Source organism: Bidens hawaiensis, unplaced genomic scaffold (assembly GCF_021521415.1).
Source record: "Bidens hawaiensis isolate Kalapana, Puna unplaced genomic scaffold, B.hawaiensis_p1.1 tig00035542_1, whole genome shotgun sequence".
NCBI lineage: Eukaryota > Viridiplantae > Streptophyta > Magnoliopsida > Asterales > Asteraceae > Bidens > Bidens hawaiensis.
Genome location: NW_027505374.1, coordinates 92,142 through 117,971, shown reverse-complemented (window position 1 = coordinate 117,971; position 25,830 = coordinate 92,142). Strand labels below are relative to the sequence as shown.

General features: G+C 37.3%; 1 pseudogene; it reads right to left on the bottom strand.

Moving 5' to 3' along the window:
* Window positions 1–24,236: 24,236 nt before the first annotated feature.
* On the bottom strand, window positions 24,237–25,566 carry LOC143612773 (delta(12) fatty acid desaturase DES8.11 pseudogene; annotated as a pseudogene).
* Window positions 25,567–25,830: the final 264 nt, after the last annotated feature.

Genomic DNA, 25,830 nt, shown 5'->3' with positions numbered 1-25,830 from the left:
CTAGTGAAAAGCATATAAGTTGTTGGATCTTTAAACATAATTTATTATTATTATAATTATTATTATTGTTATTTTTATTGTTATTATTATTATTATTATCATCATCATTTTCTGATCTTCATCCATAGATGTCATCTCCAAGTAGTATCCCAGAGGCAGACACATTAAATTATTAGATCTTTCTCACTTATTTTTTTTCTTTTAATGCTCATATTTTATTGTATGGCACTTAAGTGAAATCATTTTTCAAAAGTTACAACATTTTAACCTACATTGGTGCTTAATTATTAAATTAGATATTTCAGTATCTCTGTTTTTCACATATGAAAACCCACAAAACATAATGATTTTAATTATAGGTATATTAGTACACTTTCGGAAGTTTTTCATTATCAGATGGGCCTACCAATACATCACAAATTGTGTTTCTGTTTTTTTTTATTTCACGTATATTGTCACACCCCAACCTACGGCGGAAATGTCGGGGCGTGAGCTGATTGTCACAGCTCTCAAGGTTACTATCATGCAATATTAGATATTTCAATATCTATTTAATAAATTCGATTAAAACCAAATATTCAAAGACATTATCCCAAAAAAACAAATAGTGCATCAAACAAACATAAATAAAAAAAACATAAGTCTCGTTAAATTTCTCTAACAATATTCCTTAAGTGGGCTTCAACATGAACTAACTTCACATCACACGGTGACCTGCATATGCGTTAAAATAGAGTAGTTTTGTCAACACAAGGTTGAGTGAGCAACACACCAGTTTTTGTGTACATATAATATATATAAAAATAGATAGTGCAACAAGTCATATGAGATAAACAAATTAACCAGTGAGCAAAGATAAATGAGATGTCGAGAAGCACAAAGGCTATAACGACTGGCGTATGATCATACTATTTCTGAGATTATGTTGGACCTCTCCGAATGCGATTCACAATGAGCACATAAGCACGTAACAAGTATGGTATAAAATTCGTTAGCACATAAGACAATAGTTGCAGTTTGTGTATAAATAATATAGGAAAATATATGTACGCATATGTCCCCAAAACATGAAAAACGGTAAAATAGGGGAATGTGAAACTCACCTCAAAAGACGAACAAAGGTGATATAGAGTATTAAGAATGCGGATATCACGAGTTGACGATAAAGCCTAAAATGAACAAGGAGAATACGAATACGTTTAATCTAATGAACTAGATCGATTATGAAAACTCAATAATTAAGTTAATATTATACCGTTTTAATCATAATTAACTTAATAATTATTAGTTTATTAAATTATATACATAAAGTACATTATAATATTTTATCATATAAAATTCATCTTTTTAAAGTATTATTATTAATATATTTTATCAAATAAAAGACATCTTAAACATTGTTAGTTTTATAAATATATTTATATATATAAAGTTTTACTTATATATTAAACATAAATATTATTTATATATATATATATATACATATTTGCTTACATACACGTATATACACGGACAAAATATGTGAGAAAACAAGTGTTACATTGTCGGTTTTTAATAAAATAGATTTAATTAATTGTTATTATTAATAACATGTTTATTAATGGATTAAAATAAAAATAAACAAAAATTTGCTAAAAATCCGGGGTTGCAGGGGATCAAACCCACGACCTACACCCCCGTGACTCAAAGGTTTAACTAGCTGGGCTAACCAGCCATGCTCAAATAAGTTTACAAACCATTAAAAAAAACATAAACAGATTCAATCATATTTTGATTACAAACCCTAACCATTAGATCGATCAAATCCGTTTATGTAAATCAAATTAGCCTTAGGGCTTTTGATCCTTACTGAAACGCGATCCTAACCATGTATAACAATTACCTTAAAACGATTTGATTGATGGTAAACGAGACCAACCGATGCCGGCCAGAAAACGATGACGAACCAGCTAGTAAACGGCGATAATAATGTAATTAGTTATAGGGGAAAGATTGGCGACGAGCGGAGTGTGTTGAGTGTGATTTTAATTGACTCATAACACTCGTTTATATAAGAATCGAAGTTAGGGTTTAGTTTGAAATTCAAAATCGGATATTGATGATAAATTAGAGATAATAAACACGTTTTTTTCGTTTAACAGGCCGCGAATATGATAATAGGATAACGATGAGATTTACATTACGAAGATTCGAAGTTCAAATAATCAGATACGGTTTCGGGTTGCGAAAGTGGGTATATGGGTCGGGTTACGGATTGGTTGAACCAACTTGACATAATTTAATTATTTAAATCTATATTTCACTTCTAGTCCTTATTGTTTAAAGATAGATACAACATGTTTTCAAAGTTTAGTTTTATGGTGAATCTTTCCAATTCGTGAAAGTTATAATTATGAAAAAATAATAATATACTGATAAATGCGGAAAGTTTTATTGATGTGAAATCCCGGGCCCGTAAATGGGTCGGGTAACGGTTACAAAAAAAAGGCGGGAAAACCCGAATTGTTACAGTATCCCCTACTTTTGCGAATTTCGTCCCGAAATTAGAGAATCAGCAACAACGAATAGATGAGGATATTTGAGTTTCATCTGGTCTTCACGCTCCCACGTAAACTCGGCGCCTTGCTTGGAATTCCAACGAACTTCACTAGAGGAATGCGGCTTCACTTAGTAACTTTATCCATATGATCCATGATCTCAACGGGTTGTTCAACAAAATGCATAGTCTCGTCAATACTAATTTCCTCTAGAGGGATATGGAGATTACCCTCGGCAAGACACTTCTTAAGGTTAGAAACATGAAACACCGGGTGAATATTAGAGAGTTCAACAGGAAGCTTGAGTCGATAAGCAACAGGACCAAATCTTTCGAGAATTTCAAAAGGATCAACGAAACGAGGAGCTAGTTTTCCTTTCTTACCAAAACGAACAACTCTCTTCCAAGGGGAAGCTTTGAGTAAAACGAAATCACCAACACTGAAACTCTAAGGGTTTACGTCTCTTATCAGCATAACTTTTCTGACGACTACGAGCAGCAAGGAGGTTTTGACGGATTTGAGTAATACGATCAGTAGTTTCTCGAACTAATTCCGGACCAGTTATTTGAGATTCACCAACTTCGTTCCAACAAATCGGAGATCGACATTTACGACCATAGAGCGCTTTAAAAGGTGTCATACCAATACTAGAGTGAAAACTATTATTATAAGAGAACTCGATAAGCGGTAGATGAATATCCCAATTTCCTCCAAAATCGAGGACACAAGAACGGAGCATATCCTCTAAAGTTTGGATTGTTCGCTCTGATTGACCGTCAGATTGCAGGTGATAAGCAGTACTAAGATCCAATAGAATACCCAAAGCGGATTGAAGCGACTTCCAAAAACGAGAAGTAAAACGACCATCACGATCAGACATAATGGATAACGGAGTTCCATGATGACAAACGATTCTCTCAACGTAGATACGCGCCAATTGCTCGACAGAATAATTCTCTTTGATGGGAATGAAATGAGCTGACTTGGTCAAACGATCAACAATTACCCAAATACTATCATGTTGCTTGCGGGTAGAAGAAAGCTTAGTGATAAAATCCATGGCAATACCTTCCCTTTTCTGAACGAGAGGTTGCTCGAGTAAACCAAAAGGTCGATGATGTTCGTTTTACTCGGCAATACCATGGCAATACCTTCTCGTTTTACTTAGTGATAAAATCCATGGCAATACCTTCTCGTTTTACTCGGGGACGGGAGGTTGCTCGAGTAAACCAAAAGGTCGATGATGTTCGGCTTTCACTTTGGAACACGTGAGACATTTAGAAACATATAAGGCGATATCTTTCTTCATTCCAGGCCACCAATAGATAGAACGGAGGTCAGCGTACATCTTATCCGCACCGGGATGTATGGAATATCGTGACTTGTGAGCTTCGTCCATAATAAATGTGCGAAGATTATCACTATTAGGGATCCATAAGCAGTTCAGAAAGTAAAGCAGACCATTGGGTTTAGTTTCAAGTTGGGTTTCGGCACCACACGACATCTCGTCATACATATTGCCTTCGGTTACGGATTCGTGTTGAGCATCGAGAACACGCTTTTCGAGATTATTTTGAACAAGAACGCAAGTAAGAAGTATCGATTTGAATGGCTTCTTACGACTGAGAGCGTCGGCCACGACATTCGCCTTTCAAGGATGATAGCGAATTTTGCATTCGTAGTCGCTAAGCAACTCGGCCCATCGACGTTGTCTCATATTGAGTTCTTTTTGGTCAAAAATGTGTTGGAGACTCTTATGATCGGTAAACACCACACACTTCGTACCATAGAGATAATGTCTCCAAATTTTCAAGGCAAATACAACAGCACCAAGTTCGAGATCATGCGTCGTATAATTTTTTCTCGTGAACCTTGAGTTGTCTCGAAGCGTAAGCGATAACCTTGCCTCGTTGCATGAGAACGCAACCAAGACCTTGGTTAGAAGCGTCGCAGAAAACGATAAAATCTTCATTTCCTTCCGGAAGAGCAAGGATAGGAGCATTGCAAAGCATGTCCTTAAGAGTTTCAAAGGCTTCTTCTTGCTTTGACCCACACACAAAGGTTTTACCTTTGTGTGTTAAAGCGGTGAGGGGTAATGCAATCTTGGAAAAGTTATGAATGAAACGACGGTAATAACCCGCCAAACCGAGAAAAGAACGAACTTCGGTGGGAGTGGTAGGCGGCTTCCAATTCTTAACAGCTTCGATCTTTGCAGGATCAACATGAATACCCTTGTCGTTGATAATGTGGCCCAAAAACTGAACTTCTTTTAGCCAAAACTCGCACTTAGAAAGCTTGGCGTACAATTGCTCCTTTCGAAGCAGGTCAAGGATGGTATGGAGATGATTCTTGTGGTCGTTCTCGGATTTCGAATAGATTAAGATGTCATCAATGAAAACAATAACGAACTTGTACAAATAAGGTTTACAAACATGGTTCATGAGATCCATAAACACCGCAGTTGCGTTTATCAACCCAAAAGGCATAACACAGAACTCGTAATGACCATAACGAGTACGAAAGGCGGTCTTGGGGATGTCATCTTCACTAACTCGGAGTTGATGATACCCCGACCGGAGATCGATCTTCGAGAAGCATGCGGCTCCTTGAAGTTGATCGAAAAGATCGTCGATTCGAGGGAGCGGATAACGATTCTTGACGGTAAGCTTGTTGAGTTCACGGTAGTCAATGCACATGTGAAATGAACCATCTTTCTTCTTGACAAATAGCACAGGTTCGCCCCAAGGAGAAGAACTCGGGCGAATGAAGCCTTTGTCCGAGAGTTCTTGGAGTTGGCTCGAGAGTTCTTGCATCTCAGAGGGTGCAAGACGGTAAGGGGCTTTAGCTACGGGGTTAGCTCCGGGTATGAGATCAATTCGGGGACGGCGATTGATGTGTTGCAAAACACATAGCGTTTTTATCCCGTTTTTGGGTTGTTTTGTGCGTAAAACGTTAACGAATATAAATTTTTCTTGCATGAAATTAAATTTTTGTGTATATTATAGGTCCCATGTTGAAGAGAGCGAGAAAACGAGTTAAATGAAAAAAGAATAAGCTAAAACGGAGCTCGGATGAAGCCGGTACGCAAAAACGAAGATAAACGAGCTACAAGTCGAAAAACGTCAGAAAATGTCATGTTCGAGCTACGCGACCAGGCATACCATTCAAGAAGCATGTGGTAGATTCCAACATGTCCCAAGGCTGCCAATAATGTTCAAGAATCAGCTACCACGTCTATTTTGTCTTATAGTGGGCCTAGTGGGCTTATTTTAACCTATTTTATGTTAGGAAGGAGGTGTTTAAACATATATATAAACCCTAAAACCCTATGAACGATTTCATTCAAGTTTCCAGCCATCCCACACCTGCTCTAGAGGAGAAACCAAGGAGGACAAGCTTACGGTTACATCTTTTATCCTTCGGTTGTCGGTTTTGACTATTTTAACGTTTGTGAGTTCGTTTTTGGTTTTTAAGCATTCAAACCTTTTGTAATCAGATTTATATGAACATTTTTATCATTTATATCTATTTCATCTATTGTTCATTGATTATGATTGGCTAAACTTATTAGTTCTACCTAGGTTAGATGAATATTGTTAGGTTTTAATGAGTTTTATGGATTGTTGATTATCATGGCCTGAATTGTTAATGAAAAGTTTGGTTTAATATTGAATTAGGTTGTGTTTAGTGGCTGTGAATTTATTAATTATACTCATATACTTCTTTCTTTGATTGATTGAATAAGTTTTGATTGATTGTTGCTTGTTAGAACTCTTTACTTGGTGTTTAGGGTTTGTTTGCGGGGTGATCAACCGTAGGGTTTAAGTGAGTGTTTTAATTGAATATAATCAGCGGGTGAACACCTTCTTAGAGACCGAGAGGTGATAGGAAGTAAACTCGTCTCATAGCTTTTACTTGTTAGGACTAGGACCGCGCGAGAGCGGGTTCGGTTCTTGTCGGGTTTGGGTTTTTGAGCGATTAGTTGATCTAATTTAAGTTAAAGTAAATTGTTCCTCTATCCTTGGTTGCGTAGTATTCGTCTCCATTAGGGTAGTGTGTCGGTGAGACCGAGAGGAGAGTCGACATTAGAGCACTTTAACATTTCGTTTCCCGGTTTGTTCTTAAAATCAACTAAGTGTAAGTTAGAGTTTGTTAGTGAGACCGAGAGGTGATCTAGCTTCCTTGAGTGAACCTTAGTTGTGTCATCCTTAGGAACCGGTATCGTGAGATTCTTCAATCCATTATCTTATTATACCTTCAATATGATTCTTACCTAGGTAGACGTTTCCTCCGATTGCAGTAAAGTTTCTAAGTTTCATTAAGTGTTTCGTTAAGTTAAGTTAAGTTATTTAATTTAGTTAAAGTAAGTTAGGTTAAGAAGTTAATTATTAAAAATCATTTAAATATTCTTAGGTGAGTCTTGGTTAGGGTTAATTATCATTAACGTTTTCAAGTGTCCTTGTGTTCGATACTCGGACTTCCATAGTGCTATACTATTAGTGATCGGTACACTTGCCGGTTTTGTGTGGTTTCTTTAGGAGTCTTGTTTAATAATTTTAAAGCTTAGTTGTGAGAGCATCATATTACACACATCAGCGGATAATAATGTAATTAGTTATAGGGGAAATATTGGCAACGAGCGGAGTGTGTTGAGTGTGATTTTAATTGACTCATAACACTCGTTTATATAAGAATCGAAGTTAGGGTTTAGTTTGAAATTCAAAATCGGATATTGATGATAAATTAGAGATAATAAACACGTTTTTCTTTGTTTAACAGGCCGCAAATATGATAATAGGATAACGATGAGATTTACATAACAAAGATTCGAAGTTCAAATTATCATATACGGTTTAGGGTTGCGAAAGTGGGTATATGGGTCGGGTTACGGATTGGTTGAACCAACTTGACATAATTTAATTATTTAAATCTATATTTCACTTCTAGTCCTTATTGTTTAAAGATAGATACAACATGTTTTCAAAGTTTAGTTTTATGGTGAATCTTGCCAATTCGTGAAAGTTATAATTATGAAAAAATAATAATATACTGATAAATGCGGAAAGTTTTATTGATGCGAAATCCCGGGCCCGTAAATGGGTAGGGTAACGGTTACAAACAAAAGGCGGGAAAACCCGAATTGTTACATATATTACTAGTTTTAAAAAACAAATACCTATTTTTCTATCAGTTTCCATTGTTTTGCAAAAAAAAAATTTATTTGGGACATTTTTTTAGCAATCTTCTTTAACAATCACTCACTTTCCTAAAAAACTATTCCCCGAATACTTTCCCGTATCCCACACTTAAAATTTACGTTGTCCCCAATGTATATATATTTCATTTAACAAGCGAGTGTAGTACACGAGAACTTAAAATTTTTCAACAAACAAACAAAAGAAAGAGACACATGCACCTGCTTCAAATCTCTCATCTCAAACGGGTCCTGCTGATGAGTACTTTTACAACCTTGACCCGCACTCCTTGAAATATAATACGATAATATATAATCCATCGAATCTTAACTTAACCAGCATGAGCTTCCCCACACTTAGGACTTCCTATGACTATAAAACACAAACAAAAAGCAACACACAAAAAGAAAACCAAAAAATAAAGAAAACAAAACAAAACAATAGGTCGGGTTGCCTCCCGGTCAGCGCTAAGTTTTTGTTATGGTCTTCAGCGGGACCATTACCTGAGTTGGCGATTATGATGGTCTAATGGAAGATTTACCTACCGAATTTCCAACATACACTCGGTAGATAGGGTGCCAATGCTCTGCTTCCTCCTTCATGTTCAGCATGTCCAATGAACCAATACAGGCTGGTGTGAATGCGCATTTTCCCCTTGAATTTCCCATATACGCATTATAGTTAACACATCTAGCTCTCATCCTCCTTCTTAACTTCTAAGCGTCAAATGTTGATCGGGGCCAAATTGAGCATTTTCCCACCGAGTTTCCCGTGTATGCTTGGTAGTTGAGGTGTTTTGTCCAGATTTTATTTCTTGTGGTGGACACATTAGTAGAACATATATGAGCCCATCTCTTATAACTTTGCCCACTATCCTTCACCTTCCTTTTCTTAGAGTTCAAACCATCATCCCGAATTTTATCTATATGAATATTGTGTAATGGAGGATGATCGGGATAATCTGGAACTATCTATGTCTCTGATTCTTCAACAACGGTTAGGATTAGGCATTTGACTATATGCGTCGACATACGTGAACCCATTCCTTCAAAATCGTCATAATCAATAAACCTAACTATTTAATTTAGTGGCTCTTCATTAATTGATGGAGTCGGTGTGGTATTAGTCTCCACAACCTCTGTTTTGAATAAAAATCAGCTAAGGATCAAGTATCCAAATCTGTAAAGTGAGGTATAATGCTATGTTGATAATAACGAATATGTAACGAAATCTTGATGCACACAATGATTTGATCACGAGGGAAAAAGCCCTTGAATACGATAGTCTTACTTCGGTCAAAACTTATCAAGGTAATCTTTGGTAAAATAACTTCGGTCAAGGATTAATAAGATAATCTTTGGTCGAATTACTTTAGTCAATGATCAACAAGGTAAACTTTGGTCGATAAGTATATGATTATCGTGGTCTCCGGCGCAAAAAACCCCCGGACGGTGAAAACTATCACCGTCGATTATATTGATAATAAAAGGTGGTTACAAGTGTTGTGGAGTATATGATCGAAATTCCAAAGTAAGCTAGTGTGTAGAGAGAATGTTTGCTTCTGCTCTAGCGTGTGTGTTCGTACATGTGTTTTACCTAGCTGATCATATCTTCATTATATACAAGAAAAGAATAACAAATATCCCTAATTTAAGCCGCCAATCAAGCCAATCCTTAATTGTGATTGTTTCCTTCATTATCCACGCGGTATATTAATTAGATTGCGAGATTATAGCTTTGACTTGGTCATTAGCCGTTATACCTGCCAAAAATATCAGCATAACAAAGGAAAATCGTTAATAAGCAATAAGTACTGAGGATCACTGATCCTGACGTAGCTCTGGAACTCTTCAGAAGGATAATTGATCCAGACACGCCAATATCTTCTTGACTGCAATTTAGTGCATAGACTGAGTCTTCTAACCGTTATACATGCTAAATATAAGACCACACATGAGAACAACCGTTAGTAAATAATAAGTACTGTGGATCCTTGATCCTGACGGGATCTAGAACACACGCTAAGGATAACTGATCTAAAACATATGCCAGGATAACATATCCACAGTGTCAAATTTCTGTGCACTAACAATTGCCCCCAAAATGGCGGTTGTGATAAAATCACAGCTGTCGTTTTGCCTTGGAATTCAAACTTCCTGCAAAAACATATGAGATTTGACAAGCTGGATATAATTGTCATATATCAATGGAGTTTCCTTGGAAACTTCCCTTCCGGCTGTATATCCTTCTCCCTGCAAATCATGATCAACTAGTAACACCTGATTAACCCGGGTGGATGGTCCATTTTTTGAATGGTAAAATCCGGGTTAAGATTTTTGGATTAGTCCAGGTGACTTATTTTTAATAATAATCTAAAAATTCTGACTATTTTGAAAGTTTGTTTGATATAGCTTAAGTCTCATTGAAAGTTTTAAGAAATAATATTCTTTAGTAAAAAGTTTTAAGGATAAAGTATCCTTGTAAAAACAAGTTAAGGATCCTAAATCCTTACATAGAAGAGTTTATAAAGATTTTAGCCAAGTAAAAGTAAATTGATAAGTAGAAATCATACCATAAGATCTGATTAGACCTAAGTTACCATAAGTATTGATCCTTCCATGATCCTTGTAATTGAACTTAGGATACCTGATGCAAATAACTTATAATATTAACTGGGATTAAACCCAACAAACTGGGGACAAGCCCATAAAATAAACTGGGAACAAGCCCGTGCAACTGGGGACAAGCCCGTGTAATCTGGGGACAAGCCCAAATACGGATGTTAACTGGGGACTCGCCCAAACCGGGATTTATCCCAAACGTGAGATAACGTGAAAACATTATAAACCTTAGCTAACATGAAAATGTTAGAAACCTTTGTCTTGAGATAACGTGAAAACGTTATAAACCGGTGGTATGGTACGTCTACCATAAATCGTAGGATCCTCCATATAGCCGAAAGCAACGAAATTGTCAGCCACTAAGCGTGTACTGGTCCCACTTCCCCGGACTATACATTGGATAACGTGCGCTCCAGGCGAGAGTGTAGAAACTCTAATTTATAAGAAAGGTGAAAACCTTTAAACCTTGGAGGGTATGACCATCGGGGGTCATAGCCAATCGTGGGCTAGGCCAAGGAAAACAGCGATGTACCTTAAGCGTGAGGGAAAGGTAGCCAACCTCTTAGACATTGAATCCTCTTATTGAAACCTGCATTGTTACTTAAAAACTTGGAAAAGACAAACGTTAAAAATATATTATACTTAAATTAATAAGAATCTGAAAAGGATAAGTGATCAGATAGATGTTACTGATTTTAGGATCCTATATCATTTAAGGATACTCAATCCTCTTAGGATACTTGATCTTGATCAGAAAAAGTACTTCTTGAGATGGATAGCATTCCATGCTCTGGGTAACCTGTTGCCCTCCATTGTGAGCAAATGATATGCCCCCTTTCCTGCCTCCGACTCGATCTGATAAGGTCCTTCCCATTTGGGTGCTAACTTTCTATCAGCCGGATTTGTAGTATTTTGGAAGGCTTTCCTCAAAACCAAATCTCCTTCTTGAAATCTTCTGATTCTTATATTTTTTGTTGTATGCCCCAGCTACACTTTGTTGATAAGCTGCCATTCTGATTTTGGCTAGGTCTCTGAGTTCTTCTACAGTATCCAAGTCTTCAAGAAGGATTTCTTCATTGGCTTCAGGATCACGGATGCTCGTTCTTGCTGTAGGAATCACCATTTCTGTAGGAATTACTGCCTCTGAGCCAAATGCCAATGAGAATGGTGTCTGGCCTGTTGCATTCTTGGGTGTTGTCATGTCGGTCCAAAGAACATAAGGTAGCTCTTCGGCCCACTTTCCCTTCTTGGATCCTAGTTTCTTCTTCAAATTATTGATGATGATTTTGTTGCTAGACTCCGCTTGACCATTAGCTTGAGGATGTACTGGAGTAGAGGTTATCATCTTGATGCCCCAGCTGTCACAAAAGTTAGTGGTTCTTTTCCCGATAAACTGGGAACCATTGTCATAAATAATTTCCGAAGGAATACCAAATCTAGTAATAATATTTCTTTTAATGAAAGATATCACCTCTTTTTCGCGTACTTGAACAAAAGCTTCTGCTTCTATCCATTTTGAAAAGTAGTCCGTCATTGTAAGCATGAATATTCTTCCTCCTGGTGCCTTAGGTAGTTTGCCTACAATATCCATACCCCATTTCATGAAAGGCCACGAAGAGGATATAGGATACATAGGTTCTGCTGGCTGGTGGAGGATGTTTGCATGTCTTTGACAAGCATCACATTTCTTTGAATACTCCATTGCATCTCTCTTCATTGTTGGCCAGAAGTATCCTGTTCTCAGAATCCTTGAGCCATTAAAGTGGTTAGCAATCAATAATGAATCTATATATACTTGAAGATACCTGATCCTCATGCACTTAGCTAATTGCAAACCTGCGATCAAAGCTTCATACTCTGCTTCGTTGTTTGTTTCTTGGAACTCACAGGCTATAGACTGGGGTAATATGTCCCCCTGTGGCGATTTTAGTAGTATGCCCAAACCTGTTCCTCTTACATTGGACGCTTCATCTGTGAAGAGGATCCAAGGATCCTTGGTTTCTTCAAGTTGTTGGACCTCTAGATCAGCTTCATTTTGTATGTCACTACTGAAATCAGCCACAAAGTCTGCAAGTGCTTGTGATTTAATGGCTGTTCTAGGCTCATACTGAATATCATATGCACTCAGCTTCACAGCCCACTTGGCCATCCTACCTGACATTTCTGGTTTTCTAAGCACATTCTTAACAGGATAGTTAGTTCTTAAAATAATAGTATGAGTTTCAAAATAATGTCTTAATTTAGTAGAAGCTATAATAAGTGCAAGAATTAATTTTTCTAAATGAGAATACCTGGCTTCTGCATTTAAAAGACTTTTACTTACATAATAAACGGGATGTTGTTCACCTTCATGATCCTTCACAAGGACAACACTTACAGCGTTTCCTGAGACAGCTAGGTACAGGTATAAGGATTCTCCATCCACAGGCTTCATCAGAGCTGGAGCTGAGGATAAGTAATCCTTCAAGGCTTTGAGTGCAGCCACATGCTTTTCCGTCCACTCGAACTTCTTATTCTTTCTCAGAATGTCATAGAAGTCTTTGCACTTCTCGGAGGATCTTGAGATGAACCTGTTGAGAGCGGCTATTCTTCCCGTGAACCTTTGGACATCCTTGGCATTTGCAGGAGATTTCAAGTTAATGATGGCTTCAATCTGCTCGGGGCTTGCTTCAATTCCTCTTTTAGTCACCATATATCCTAGAAACTTTCCAGCCTTAACACCAAAGTGGCATTTTGACGGATTCAATTTCATGTTATATTGGTCGAGGATATTGAATGCTTCTTCGAGGTCTTTAAGGTGATCCTCAACTTTCTTTGACTTTACCACCATGTCATCGATGTATACTTCCATAGTCTTGCCCAACTGATCCTTGAACATCATGTTGACTAGTCTTTGGTATGTTGCCCCTGCATTTCTTAGTCCAAACGGCATAGCAGTATAACAGTATATGTCGGTAGGAGTCATGAATGTTGTATCCTCTTGATCAGATGGTTCCATCTGAATTTGTTGAAATCCAGAGGAAGCATCCATAAAGGTAAGCATTTCATGTCCTTCCGTTGCATCCACCATGGAATCTATATGTGGTAACGGGAAAGGATCCTTGGGGCATGCCTTGTTTAAATAAGTAAAATCGACGCACACCCTCCACTTTCCATTCTTTTTAGAAACAACAACCACATTAGCTAACCATCGAGGATACTTAACCTCTCTGATCATACCGGCCTTAAGACGCTTTTCAACTTCTTCCTGTATGATCTTGTTCCTTTCAGGAGCGAATTTTCTTCGCTTCTGATGGACGGGTTTAACAGATAAATCAAGGCCGAGTTTATGAGTGATTACCTCTTTTGAAATACCTGTCATGTCAGAATGCTTGAAGGCAAAGGTATATCTTCTTCGCCCTAAGAAGGATATGAGATCCTCCTCGATCTTGCTAGGGATACTGGATCCTAGGAACACCTTTATCTCTGGATCCTCGGGGTCCAAAGATACTTCTTTAAGGTCTTTCTCCCGAGCTTCCAGCACGTCCCTAGGATGTTGCTGTAATTGCTAGGCTATATTTTGCTTGGTCGTTGGCTTCATCGATGAAGAATAATAGTTCTTGGCCTCTGCCTGATCACCAACTATCTTCACAACTCCCCACGGAGTAGGTAATTTGATGCATTGGTGGTAAGTTGAGGCCACCGCCTTCATTCCATGCAGCCAGGGCCTGCCTAAAATAACATTGCAACAAGAAAGGTTATCAATAACACAAAATTTTTTATATGAATTTAAGCCTTCAATATAGATTGGGAGGTTGATGTCCCCCAATGTCTTCTTGGTTTTACCACTGTAACCGACTAGCACTGATGTTCTAGGAATGATCTCCGAATCCGGTATATTCATCTTCTTGAGGACATCATGCTGGATAATGTTGACCGAGCTGCCACCGTTCACTAGGATCATGCGCACATTATGGTTAGAAATAAATAAAGTAATAATCAAACCATCGTGATAAGGATCCTAAATGTTTAGCTTGTCTTCCTCATCGAAGAAGATTCTTTTGTCAGTCGTCAAAGTAGTGGATATGACTGGTCGTTCCCCGTTCTCCAACTTTGTTTCTTTGGCGTGTCTTTTTGCTGAGAAGAAAGAAGTACCGCATATATCTGAGCCACCGGAGATGAAGTTGATTACTTGTGCGTCTGGTGGGGGCGGAGTTGCTTTCTATGGTACATCTTTAGGATCCTGGATCCTAGACTTTTTTCTTCCCAAAAGCTCTTTGAAATGACCCTTGCTCAGGAGGTATCCAATTTCCCTCCTTAAACCAATACAACCTTCTGTCTGATGGCCAAAGTCTTCATGGAATGCACGCCACTTGTACTTGTCTTTGAAGGATGTTGTTTTCTCATTTTTTCGAGGCCACCTTGCTTTCTCACCAAGATTCTTCATGGCACAAATCAAACCATGGGTATCAACAGAGAAGCAATAATCAGAAATACTTGGGTAGTCCTCATCATCTTCTCCTTCTTCAACTGCCCGGACATTTTGATTGTTGGATTTTGAGTACGGCTTTGAGTCGTTGTTCCTGAATGAGGATCCTTGTTTTTGGTTAGGTGACTCTTGTTTCGTTGGAGCTCCTAACCGTTCTTGGATCTTCTTGTCATTTCTAGTCTTATAAATCTGAGTGCCCTGTTTCTGACTTCATCTAAAGTCCTGCATAGAGTCATCACAAGATCGTCATAAAATGGGGAGCCCCTTTGAAGTCCCATCTTGAATGCTTCAACGGTCGTAGCCATATCAAGATTAGGTATTTCTAGGGCTTCCCTGCCAAACCTTGTAACAAAATCCCTTAAGGATTCATCATAAGGTTGGACAACTATATATAAATCACTAGTTATCTTCTCAAATTTCCTACTACAAGAAAACTGGTTGTTGAACAAGTTAACTAAATGTGAAAAAGATGTAACAGAATAAGGAAGAAGACTTAGCAGCCATTTAAGTGCAGATCCTGTTAGTGTGGATCCGAAACCCTTGCATAGACAAGCTTCCTTGAGTCTTTCAGGAATTGGATTGATCTCCATCCTTTCCCTATACTGAGCCACGTGTTCTTCCGGATCAGTGGTCCCATCATACACTTTCATGTTGGGGGTTTGAAAGCGTTTCGGGATCTCCGCATCGCATATCGGTGGAGCAAATCTGGACAGCTTGTGGCTCCCTTATGGTATTTCAGGAATTGGATGGACCACTTCTGGCACGCTGGATATCATATCCTTAAGCTTCTGAAGTTCCCTAGCCATAGCCTGATTGATAGTTGTATCCTGCATAGAGCCAAGGTTAGTATCTGAGGATATGTGATTATAGGCGTTACATCTTGGTTGGTTGAACGTTGGCATCCCAGAAGTGTAGTTAAGATAAGAGGAATTTGCTACAGTAGCAGGTCCAACAGTGGCAATGATCTGCATGGGGATGATGTCCCCTTCATGAACCTCAGAAGACCTTTGATGGTGAATTCCTGAGGATCCTTGATTCTGCCAGAAGGATCCTTGAGGTTGGGAGCTGAAGGATCCTTGAGGATACAACCCAAACGATCCTGGCTGAAAGATGGATGATCCTTGTTGAAGGAACGAGGATCCTTGAGTTTGTTGACCCACGGACCCCTGTTGAAGGATAGATGATCCTGGCTGAAAGAACGAGGATCCTTGAGTTTGTTGACCCATGGACCCCTGTTGAAGGATAGATGATCCTGGCTGAAAGAACAAGGATCCTTGAGTTTGTTGACCCATGGACCCCTGTTGAAGGATAGATGATCCTGGCTGAAAGAACGAGGATCCTTGAGTTTGTTGACCCACGGACCCTGGTTGAAGGATGGATGATCCTTGTTGAAGGAACGAGGATCCTTGAATTTGATGACCCACGGACCCCTGTTGAAGGATAGATGATCCTTCCTGAAGGATCGACGATCCTTGAGTATGTTGAGCCACGGATCCTGGAGTAGTGAAATCCAGCACCCTAGGCATCAAGGGAGTCTGATCCTCCGCTGGCCTCTTTCTTTTCTTGAGATCTTCAATTTCATGTAGGATCCTCTGGTTGGTTTTGTTATGCTGCTCCATGTATTCCTTAACTTGTGAAAACATAGCAGAAACATCTTTGTTAGATTTGACCACCGTAGTGGCAGCAGTGGTTTTTGAGCTCTGGAAGACTGGAATTTGTGTCTTGTTTCCAGCCGCGGTGGTCCTTGGTGCTCCCATAATTGGAGGAGGCATCGGCAGCAAAGTTCTTGATGAGAGAAAAACCGAGGATGGCATGGTTGATGAAGCAGAGGTTGATTGAGAGGCCATTGATGGTGATATGGGTATGAAAAGTTGAAAATTTATAGGAAATAATCTGGATTATAGCACCAATTGCCCCACGGTGGGCGCCAAATTGTTTTGGATAAAAATCAGCTAAGGATCAAGTATCCAAATCTGTAAAGTGAGGTATAGTGCTATGTTGATAATAACGAATATGTAATCGAAATATTGATGTACACAATGATTTGATCACGAGGGAAAAAGCCCTTGAATACGATAGTCTTACTTCGGTCAAAACTTATCAAAGTAATCTTTGGTAAAATAACTTCGGTCAAGGATTAATAAGATAATCTTTGGTCGAATTACTTTAGTCAATGATCAACAAGGTAACCTTTGGTCGATAAGTATATGATTATCGTGGTCTCCGGCACAAAAAACCCTCGGACGGTGAAAACTATCACCGTCGATTATATTGATAATAAAAGGTGGTTACAAGTGTTGTGGAGTATATGATCGAAATTACAAAGTAAGCTAGTCTGTAGAGAGAATGTTTGCTTCTGCTCTAGTGTGTGTGTTCGTACATGTGTTTTACCTAGCTGATCATATCTTCATTATATACAAGAAAAGAATAACAAATATCCCTAATTTAAGCCGCCAATCAAGCCATTCCTTAATTGTGATTGTTTCCTTCATTATCCACGCGGTATATTAATTAGATTGCGAGATTATAGCTTTGACTTGGTCATTGGCCGTTATACCTGCCAAAAATATCAACATAACAAAGGAAAATCGTTAATAAGCAATAAGTACTGAGGATCACTGATCCAGACGTAGCTCTGGAACTCTTCAGAAGGATAATTGATCCAGACACGTCAATATCTTCTTGACTGCAAGTTAGTGGATAGACTGAGTCTTCTAACCATTATACATGCTAAATATAAGACCACACATGCGAACAACCATTAGTAAATAATAAGTATTGTGGATCCTTGATCCTGACGGGATCTAGAACACACGCTAAGGATAACTGATCCAAAACATATGCCAGGATAACATATCCACAATGTCAAATTTCTGTGCACTAACAACCTCTTCCTCAACTTCATTCTCTGAAAGATCAATAGCCTCATCTATCACTTCATCATTAACCACAACACCATTAGCTAACTGCTCTTGTTCTCGTTTAATTTGGGACACATCTTCTAATAGTTGACTCATCAGTTCATCTTGAGCAGCATTAGACGTTTCCTGAAGCTCTAACCTTTGATTTATAGCCTTATTATGAGCTTCTTGATCTCTCTTCATCTTCTTCAGAAAATCAGTAACGTCTTTCATAGACTCTTCATTGTTACCCGAGGAATCTTCTATATCTTGTTGATAATTTCTTTGATAAGTACCACCATGATTATAATATTGAGGGACTTCTTCGTATATCGGTTGGAGGTACTCATCGTAATAGTAGTCTATCACCTCTCGGTAACTTACAAAAGTTGGCATCTCAGGTCCATCACTATCATATTCACTTGACTCATAGTAGCTTTGAGAGTTGTATGAAGGTGGTTCATGATGGAAATAAACGGTATGGATCAGCATCTTCCACGAACTCATATCCCTCACGTGGGTCATAAACCCAACTCCCAGTCATTGTGAGTTACCTGCACATATAAGACACAAATACCGAGCGTAAAACTGGAAAAACAAAATAAAACTGAAAGCAAACAGACAACTAAACTAGCACTTTATGCGTTGGTTCCTCGGAAGCAGCGCCACTTTGATCGTTGTCGAAAGGTCAATCAAAAACATTTATAAAATACCTTTCCTAGAAAGGGCAAGTAAGGTGTCCAATCCACAGAGAATCAGCGAAAAGTGCTAATCAAGTTTAAAGCTTATTAATTAATTATAATAGGGTGGACAAACAATAGCAGATTAAATAATCATTTGGTTGTAAACAATTTGAGAATAGTAACCAAACTCCAGGTTTCATGTTGTGAAGCAGACTTGACCAATTGATTAAACCTATTTGGAAAACTCGTTTGATTACACTTATAATCAAAAGACTAGATATTTGAATTACTAATTGACAGAACTTAATCCGAACAATTGGTTTGGATGAATAATAACCTAATTGATTACCAGTTTTAGGGTTTGGTTATTGTAAGTGATTTAATGGCTAAATATTAACGGGTCAATGACTCAGAGCACCTAATCCTAAAAGTTGATGGCCACAAATCAATAAACTGATAAAAACAAAATATTCAATTACGAAAACTGTTGAATGCATAAACAAACATAAAAGATTAATTAACCAAATGTTAATCAAATCTAGTTCCAATGTAAATACTCAAAATACCAAAAAGTCTTGCTTACAAACACAACCCAACTCTCGAAGATGGTCACGAACAGTTTAGCCTTGCATCTTGATCTTAAATAGCTTCATTGATTGTTGCAAGGATGATAACATGGATGATTATGATGATTATAATGTGTTATGATGGTGGAGAATGACTCCAAAATCGTCCTTGGTGGCTAGGGTATGAAGGATAGTCAACTTTAAGGTTTTATAGGCTTAAATATGGAAGAAAAACAAGAAAAAACGATTTCCCGTCAGACCAGGCCGTAAGCTATGGCCTGGCCACCGTATCCTATGGCCTGGTCATAGCCTACGGTCTGGCTTCTCTGCCTTACGGTAGCTACAACACCAAAACGCCGTTTTCTTCATAAAGTCTTCATTCCAGCTCCAATTTCCTCCCCGTTTGTAGCCACGTCTTCGTATTTCAATTCTCTATCATGTCATATATCATTACTTTCATTTCCACTCCATCCTAAATGCTCCAAATTAGACTCTTTAAGCTTTGATCACATATAAAACATAAAACCAATTAAAATACTTGTGTGCGATACATATAAACAAGTAAAACACACAATATAAAACACTTAAAGCATGTTCTTTCAACCACAGATCAAAAGTCTTATTAGCAATATTTTTTACTAGAATTACAAGAAAATGATGATATCGGTCCAAAGGCAAGTAAAAAAAACAAAAAAAAACCTTTGTATGAGATATATTTAAAAGAAAATCCGGTTATTGTATGAAAAAATGTAAATAAAATTCAGTTACATTGTAAGAAATATGGTAAAAAAATATTTTTGAACGTTACCTCTAAGATTATGGTCTAGATCCGCCACTGGTGTGTATGTATGTATGTATGTATGTATGTATGTATGTATGTATGCATGTACGCGTGCATGCATGTATGTATGTTTGTATGTATGTAAGTTTATGGTGTGTATGTATGTATGTATGTATGTATGCATGCATGTATGTATATGTGTTTGTGGTATGCATGCTTGCATATGTATGTATGTATGTATGCATGCATGCATGCATGTATGTATATATGTATGTATGTATGTATGTATGTATGTATGTTTGTGGTATGCATGCTTGCTTGCATGTATGTATGTATGTGTATATGAATGTATATGTATGGGTAGTATCTCTATGTATGTATGTAGATACATGTATAACATTTTGTAAATAAACCAGTTAATAGACACGTGTAGTTGGTGACAAGAAATAACGGTTACCCGGTGTATTGGTTACTTTATAGAATCGGTCTTATGGACTGTGCTACAATTATACAATGGGCTTTTGTGTATAACCATTGTAAATTCAATACATTTCACTAGTTTTTTTCCGCGTATTTTTGAAGCTGAAGCATCAGTTCGTCTACAATAAATTCTTGTTCCAACTTCACACCTTATTTTCACACAAACTAGAACCCTAATCCCCCGTTTCAAGATGATGGCTTACGACTGGTCTCGGCGAACTTTTCCGTTGTCTCACAATTTGTGGATGAGAACGAAAACCACGGGAGACTTCGAATACTTTAAAAATATGATTAAATTGCTCAGATGGAGTCTTATCGCCTACGCCCTAAATGATAAAGTCAATGTACCTCGACGATGTGTGCAACAATTTTGGGATTTTGTTGTTATTCAAACTTATACAGTAAATGAGAATTTAGATCGAGAGATTACTGGTGTGGTAAATGGGTCAGAAATCATTCTCGGTCAAGCATAAATTCGTGCTGCTCTACGAAATGATTATCCAGACTGAGAGTTCTTCTATCAAAATGATGTGCGCCAAACCTTTTGGGAGATGGGGTATACCAGAACATTTCGCGTTATCAAAGTGAACAAAAAGCACCTCTCTGAAGATTGACAATTTTTTTGCACACAACTTTGTTAGTGTTATTCACACAAGGTTAGTGAATGGGAGTTTGAGCCACAATAAGTGCAATAAATAGTTTATTCTATTGTGAAACAACACTACAACTACTCCAAGCATCTGCTACAAGATATGTGTGACAACATTAAACATGAACGATGGATACTTCTATATCCCAATTTCACCATGAGAATCATTTTGTCACAAATGTCATGGCAAGGGTTGCCAGATAATCAAGGAAGAACTGAAATAATTAATCAAGATCAAGATTTTCTCCCAGAAGCTCTTCCTATTAAACATGCCTTAGGATTAGATACACATTTATCCATCACTCTACTTGAACTGTTAGAAGATTTTGACTAATATTATTTGTCTACTCTCTATCTTCTTTTTCTTGTAAATATTATGTCTTTATTGATATTATTATAAGTTATAAATATGTCAGTTTGTTTACATTATTTATACGTGTTGTTAGTTGTTAGTGATTGATACAATATAAATGTATTATATATGACACTTGTGAGACCAGTACTTGACTAAAGTCAAACACAAACAATGTTCAATGTGTGTATTTTATTATATGGTCATATACAACATAATAATTCAACATAATAAACAATATTTCTAACACTAACAAAATTTTATCAATATTATTTGGTCAAGAATTTCTAAACAAAATAGTCTTTGGAATTTCACGCGGTTATGTATTTATCTACATGATTTCACCAATGCATATCACCTCGTTTTGAATTTAGCTTTCATCCGTGACGCTAACGATAAGATCAACAATATGTTTCCGATGAACAAGTTGACATTATCATTACTTACATGACGATACAAATCTTCAACTTTGAATAACACTTTGGTATCTCGGGTTTGCGTTTATCAACACACTTACACCGATGCATACCTTAGTTGGATATGGTTCTCCAACTTTAAATAGCATTTTGGGATCTCGGGGTAAGCGTTTATCAACATGATTACACCGATATCTCGTTTAGCATTTCAAGAGCAAACAGCCATTAGTCTTAGAGGGTGTTGGGCTAAGCTTAAGCAATTTCAAATGTTTAGAAAAATACCCCCTAAAGTCAAACCTTCGGACACCACTGAAGACCAGGGAGAGCGTGACAAGCCAACACATTGGATCCACTCATCCAATGTGTAGCTTTCAATTTCTCATTTCCTGGAATCGATCTAAAAATCTAAACAGACAAGAGGTCGTTCTAAAAGTATTACATTTTCGAGACCACCAATTTCAACAAAAGTTTAAGAACCTATAGTGAGATGGCTTTGGAAGAGGACGTATCTGAATGTTATACATAATGTGCCGAAGGGAGGATTTTGCAGGAGAAAAGATTGGAGAATTTAAAAAGTGGTGGTAAATTGGAGGAGTACGTTAGCAAGTTGAAATTTGCATAGTGATATATATTTTATTTATTAATATGGTTTTGTTATGGTTGCACCTAACTAATCTAATCGATATTAATTTTCTAAGTTGGCAGATGGACCACCTAACTTATTAAAAACCATTTATTATATATGTGTCTAACTTCCAATTTTAAATCACTACTATAAATACATTTGTTACAAATTATAAATGTGCAATTATTTAAAACTTATAAGACGGTTTACATTACAACCGGTGTAAAATTAGTATTAACTGTAATTTTCATTATTAAAAAAAGGTTTAGTATTTATAACGGTATAGTATTTTAACTGATAAACGTTTTAAGTTTTTAGAACGGGTATTTGTAGAAACATAACAAGTAATTAATATATTAACGGAATCTAACGTGAAGTGTTTACCGTTTTAAAACAATGGTTGAAACCTATTGTTAAAGGTTATGTCTATAAAGCAACTCTAATTTCCGTCTTATTTACAATGGGTTGAGCTAATTGTTCAAAATAAAACGATGCTCTGTATTATATTCAACGATTGGACCTCACACCGTTGTAAATCATTTTTTAGACCGGTGTTAATAGATGTTTTTGTAGTAGTGAAACCGGTTTCGACCATGCATCCCACCAAACTTTTATCGGTATGCCTTTTGTAACCTTAACTTCAATACTTTCTTATATTTTAACCTCTTATAAATTGTTGTTGACATGATAATTGAAGTGGATATGAAAAGAAAATTTTGGTCGTGACCATTATGTTGAAAAGAAGTTTTGTTTTCATAATGTTTAGAAAGTACAACAATATCACCTAATATATGAATATCCTGTACGAATCTATGGACTTATCTGGCTAGGGGAGTTGATTTGCATTTTAGACATTAAAGATGAGTGATTTTAAATATTGGAAGGATATAAGAGGAAAATGAAGAAACATATATATGAGGCAAAAGATTATAGTTAAAAGTTTTGATTTAATGATATGAGGCTTATTCAGAAGATGCTTTTTATTTACATTTATACCTTTTGAGAATAGCTGCTAAATTAAGCTCTCTTTTAGGTGAAGAAAGTACGACCGCAAAAGTTGAAACCAAATCAGGAGACGTTTCGGCTTATATTCCTACTAATGTTATTTCGATTACTGATGGACAAATATTCTTATTTGCCGACCTATTCAACGTTGGAATCCGACACGCTATTAATGTGGGTATCTCAGTGTTCAGAGTGGGGTATGCAACTCAAATTAAAGATATAAAAAAAGTAGCCGCTAAATTAAAATTGAAACTGGCACAATTCGCAGAATTAGAAGCTTTTGCACAATTTTCTTCTGATGTTGATAAAGCTACTCATAATCAATTGGCAAGAGGTCAACGGTTACATGAATTGCTTAAACAACCCCAATTCGCCTCACTCGCGGCAAAAGAACATATACTTACTACTTATACCGGAACAAACGGTTATCTCGATTCATTAGAAATTGGACAGGTAAAGAAATTTCTGGTTAAGTTACGTACTCACTTAAAAGCAAATAAACCACAGTTTCAATAAATAATATATTCTACCAAGACATTTACCGAGGAAGTGGAAGCCATTTTGAAAGAATCTATGTTGTATCGGAGGGAACCTTTTATACTTAAGGAACAAGCAACCTAAACAAATTGATCAACCATTTCAACCATTTTTTCAATAAAAAAAGGTACTCAAGCGTTTTTGAAGTTTTATAAATTTAAAATATGAAAGCTTTATACGAAATCAAGCCGAAGCAAGCCACTCGGTTTAAACCAAACCAAGTTCAAGCATAAGCATGTCGCTTGTTTCATTAAATTCAAACCGTTCGGTTCAACCCGGTTTCAAACTAACCAAGTATGAGCAAGACTACGCTCAGCTCGGTTCATTAACATCCCAAGTTGTTATGTTTAATTAATTTTGAACCATAACAAATAATCCACCCTATATATCTCTTCACAGCTTCACTTAATTACGATTGTCACCGATCTATTGATTTATTTCAATACCATTTAAGATACATTAACAGAAACACAAAAGAACATACCATATAAGAGATTAATATTTTTAGAAAAATAATAACAATTAAAACATAACATAACATCCCTATTTGTAGAACCAGTAGATACCCTTTTTCTGTCCATCAAATTCTTCTGGTTCGACAAAGATGCAATCCTTTGTCTCCCTCCACATAGCCTCTAGAATGGGTGTATCATCGTACTTGAAGTATTCACCCAAGATAGGCCTCACTGCCTCACTAGCCTCCAAACAATGGTAATGTGGAATTTTAGGGAAGAGATGGTGAAGAGTGTGAGTACGACCAACGTCATGGAAAGCATGGTTCAAGAATCTGAAGTCTCGGTTAATGGTGGCTAAGCACCCTCGCATCCAGTCCCACTCGGTCGAATCATAGTGAGGGATAGAAGGGTGAGTGTGTTGTAGATACGTGAGTACGATAAAGAAACCACTCATGAAAAGAACCGGCATCCCATAGATGTTAATCACCCATTGCGTGCCCATGATCGTCGCAGTGCGGTACACTGCGTAACAAGTGCCAATAATTCCAAGGTCCGTGAGGAAAATTTGAAAGCGCTCGCTGTCGTTAAAGATAGGACTGAATGGGTAAAAGTGACTCTCGATACCCTTTTCGTACTTTCTACCATAAAAATTAAACATGAAGTAAAAAGGATAGCCAACAACAATCTTGGCCACACATACGAAAAATGCACCGATCGGGTTGTTAAGGATTTCGGTGAACAACTTATCGGATTTTCGTTTAGGGATCCAAACCTCATCATATTCGATGGAATTGGTGTTTGAATGATGGGTACGGTGGCTGTATTTGAATCCGAAATATGGAGTGAGGATCAGCGAGTGTAGGATGAACCCAACGGTGTCGTTTACCCATGTATAGTCGCTAAACGCTTCATGGCCGCAATCGTGGCCAATGAGCCACAACCCCATAAGATAAGCACCTTGTAGGTACCAGTAAATAGGCCATGCTACGTATGCTAAGGGTTTAGGAAGCACGGGAATGAAAGTATCTGCGAGATAGTATAAGGCACCGACAATGATTAAATCACGAAAAAGGGCAGCGAAGGAGGACACGAGTGAACGCTTGAAACAGTGTGGTGGGATTGCTTTTTTTAGATCGCTAAGCTCGAATGGAGGTTTTGCGACTGGTACACGTTCGTGTTCGGCAATGGCAACATTCATCCGTCCACCGCCACCCATGTTGTTAACCTAAAGAAAAGATTTATGTCAGTTTACGTTCATAAAAATCTTTACATACATGTTTAGCTATAACTATATGCATAGAATATATTGATATTAAAGTATGAGCGCTTGGGTGCACACCTTTGAGTAGACTTTTACCTTGTGGTTGCTGTGTTGTGAAGATACTACATAAGTTGCATATTTATACGGAAGTTATTGTAGATGTCCTTGCTATTATTCTAAGGGTGATGTTTTTGGTCAATTATTTAAAGCCCAGTCGTGGTTCTAAGACTATTCAAGATATATATAACGTGTGGTTGTTATTTTAAGTCTTTCGTAACGAATTTTCTTTCATGAAATAA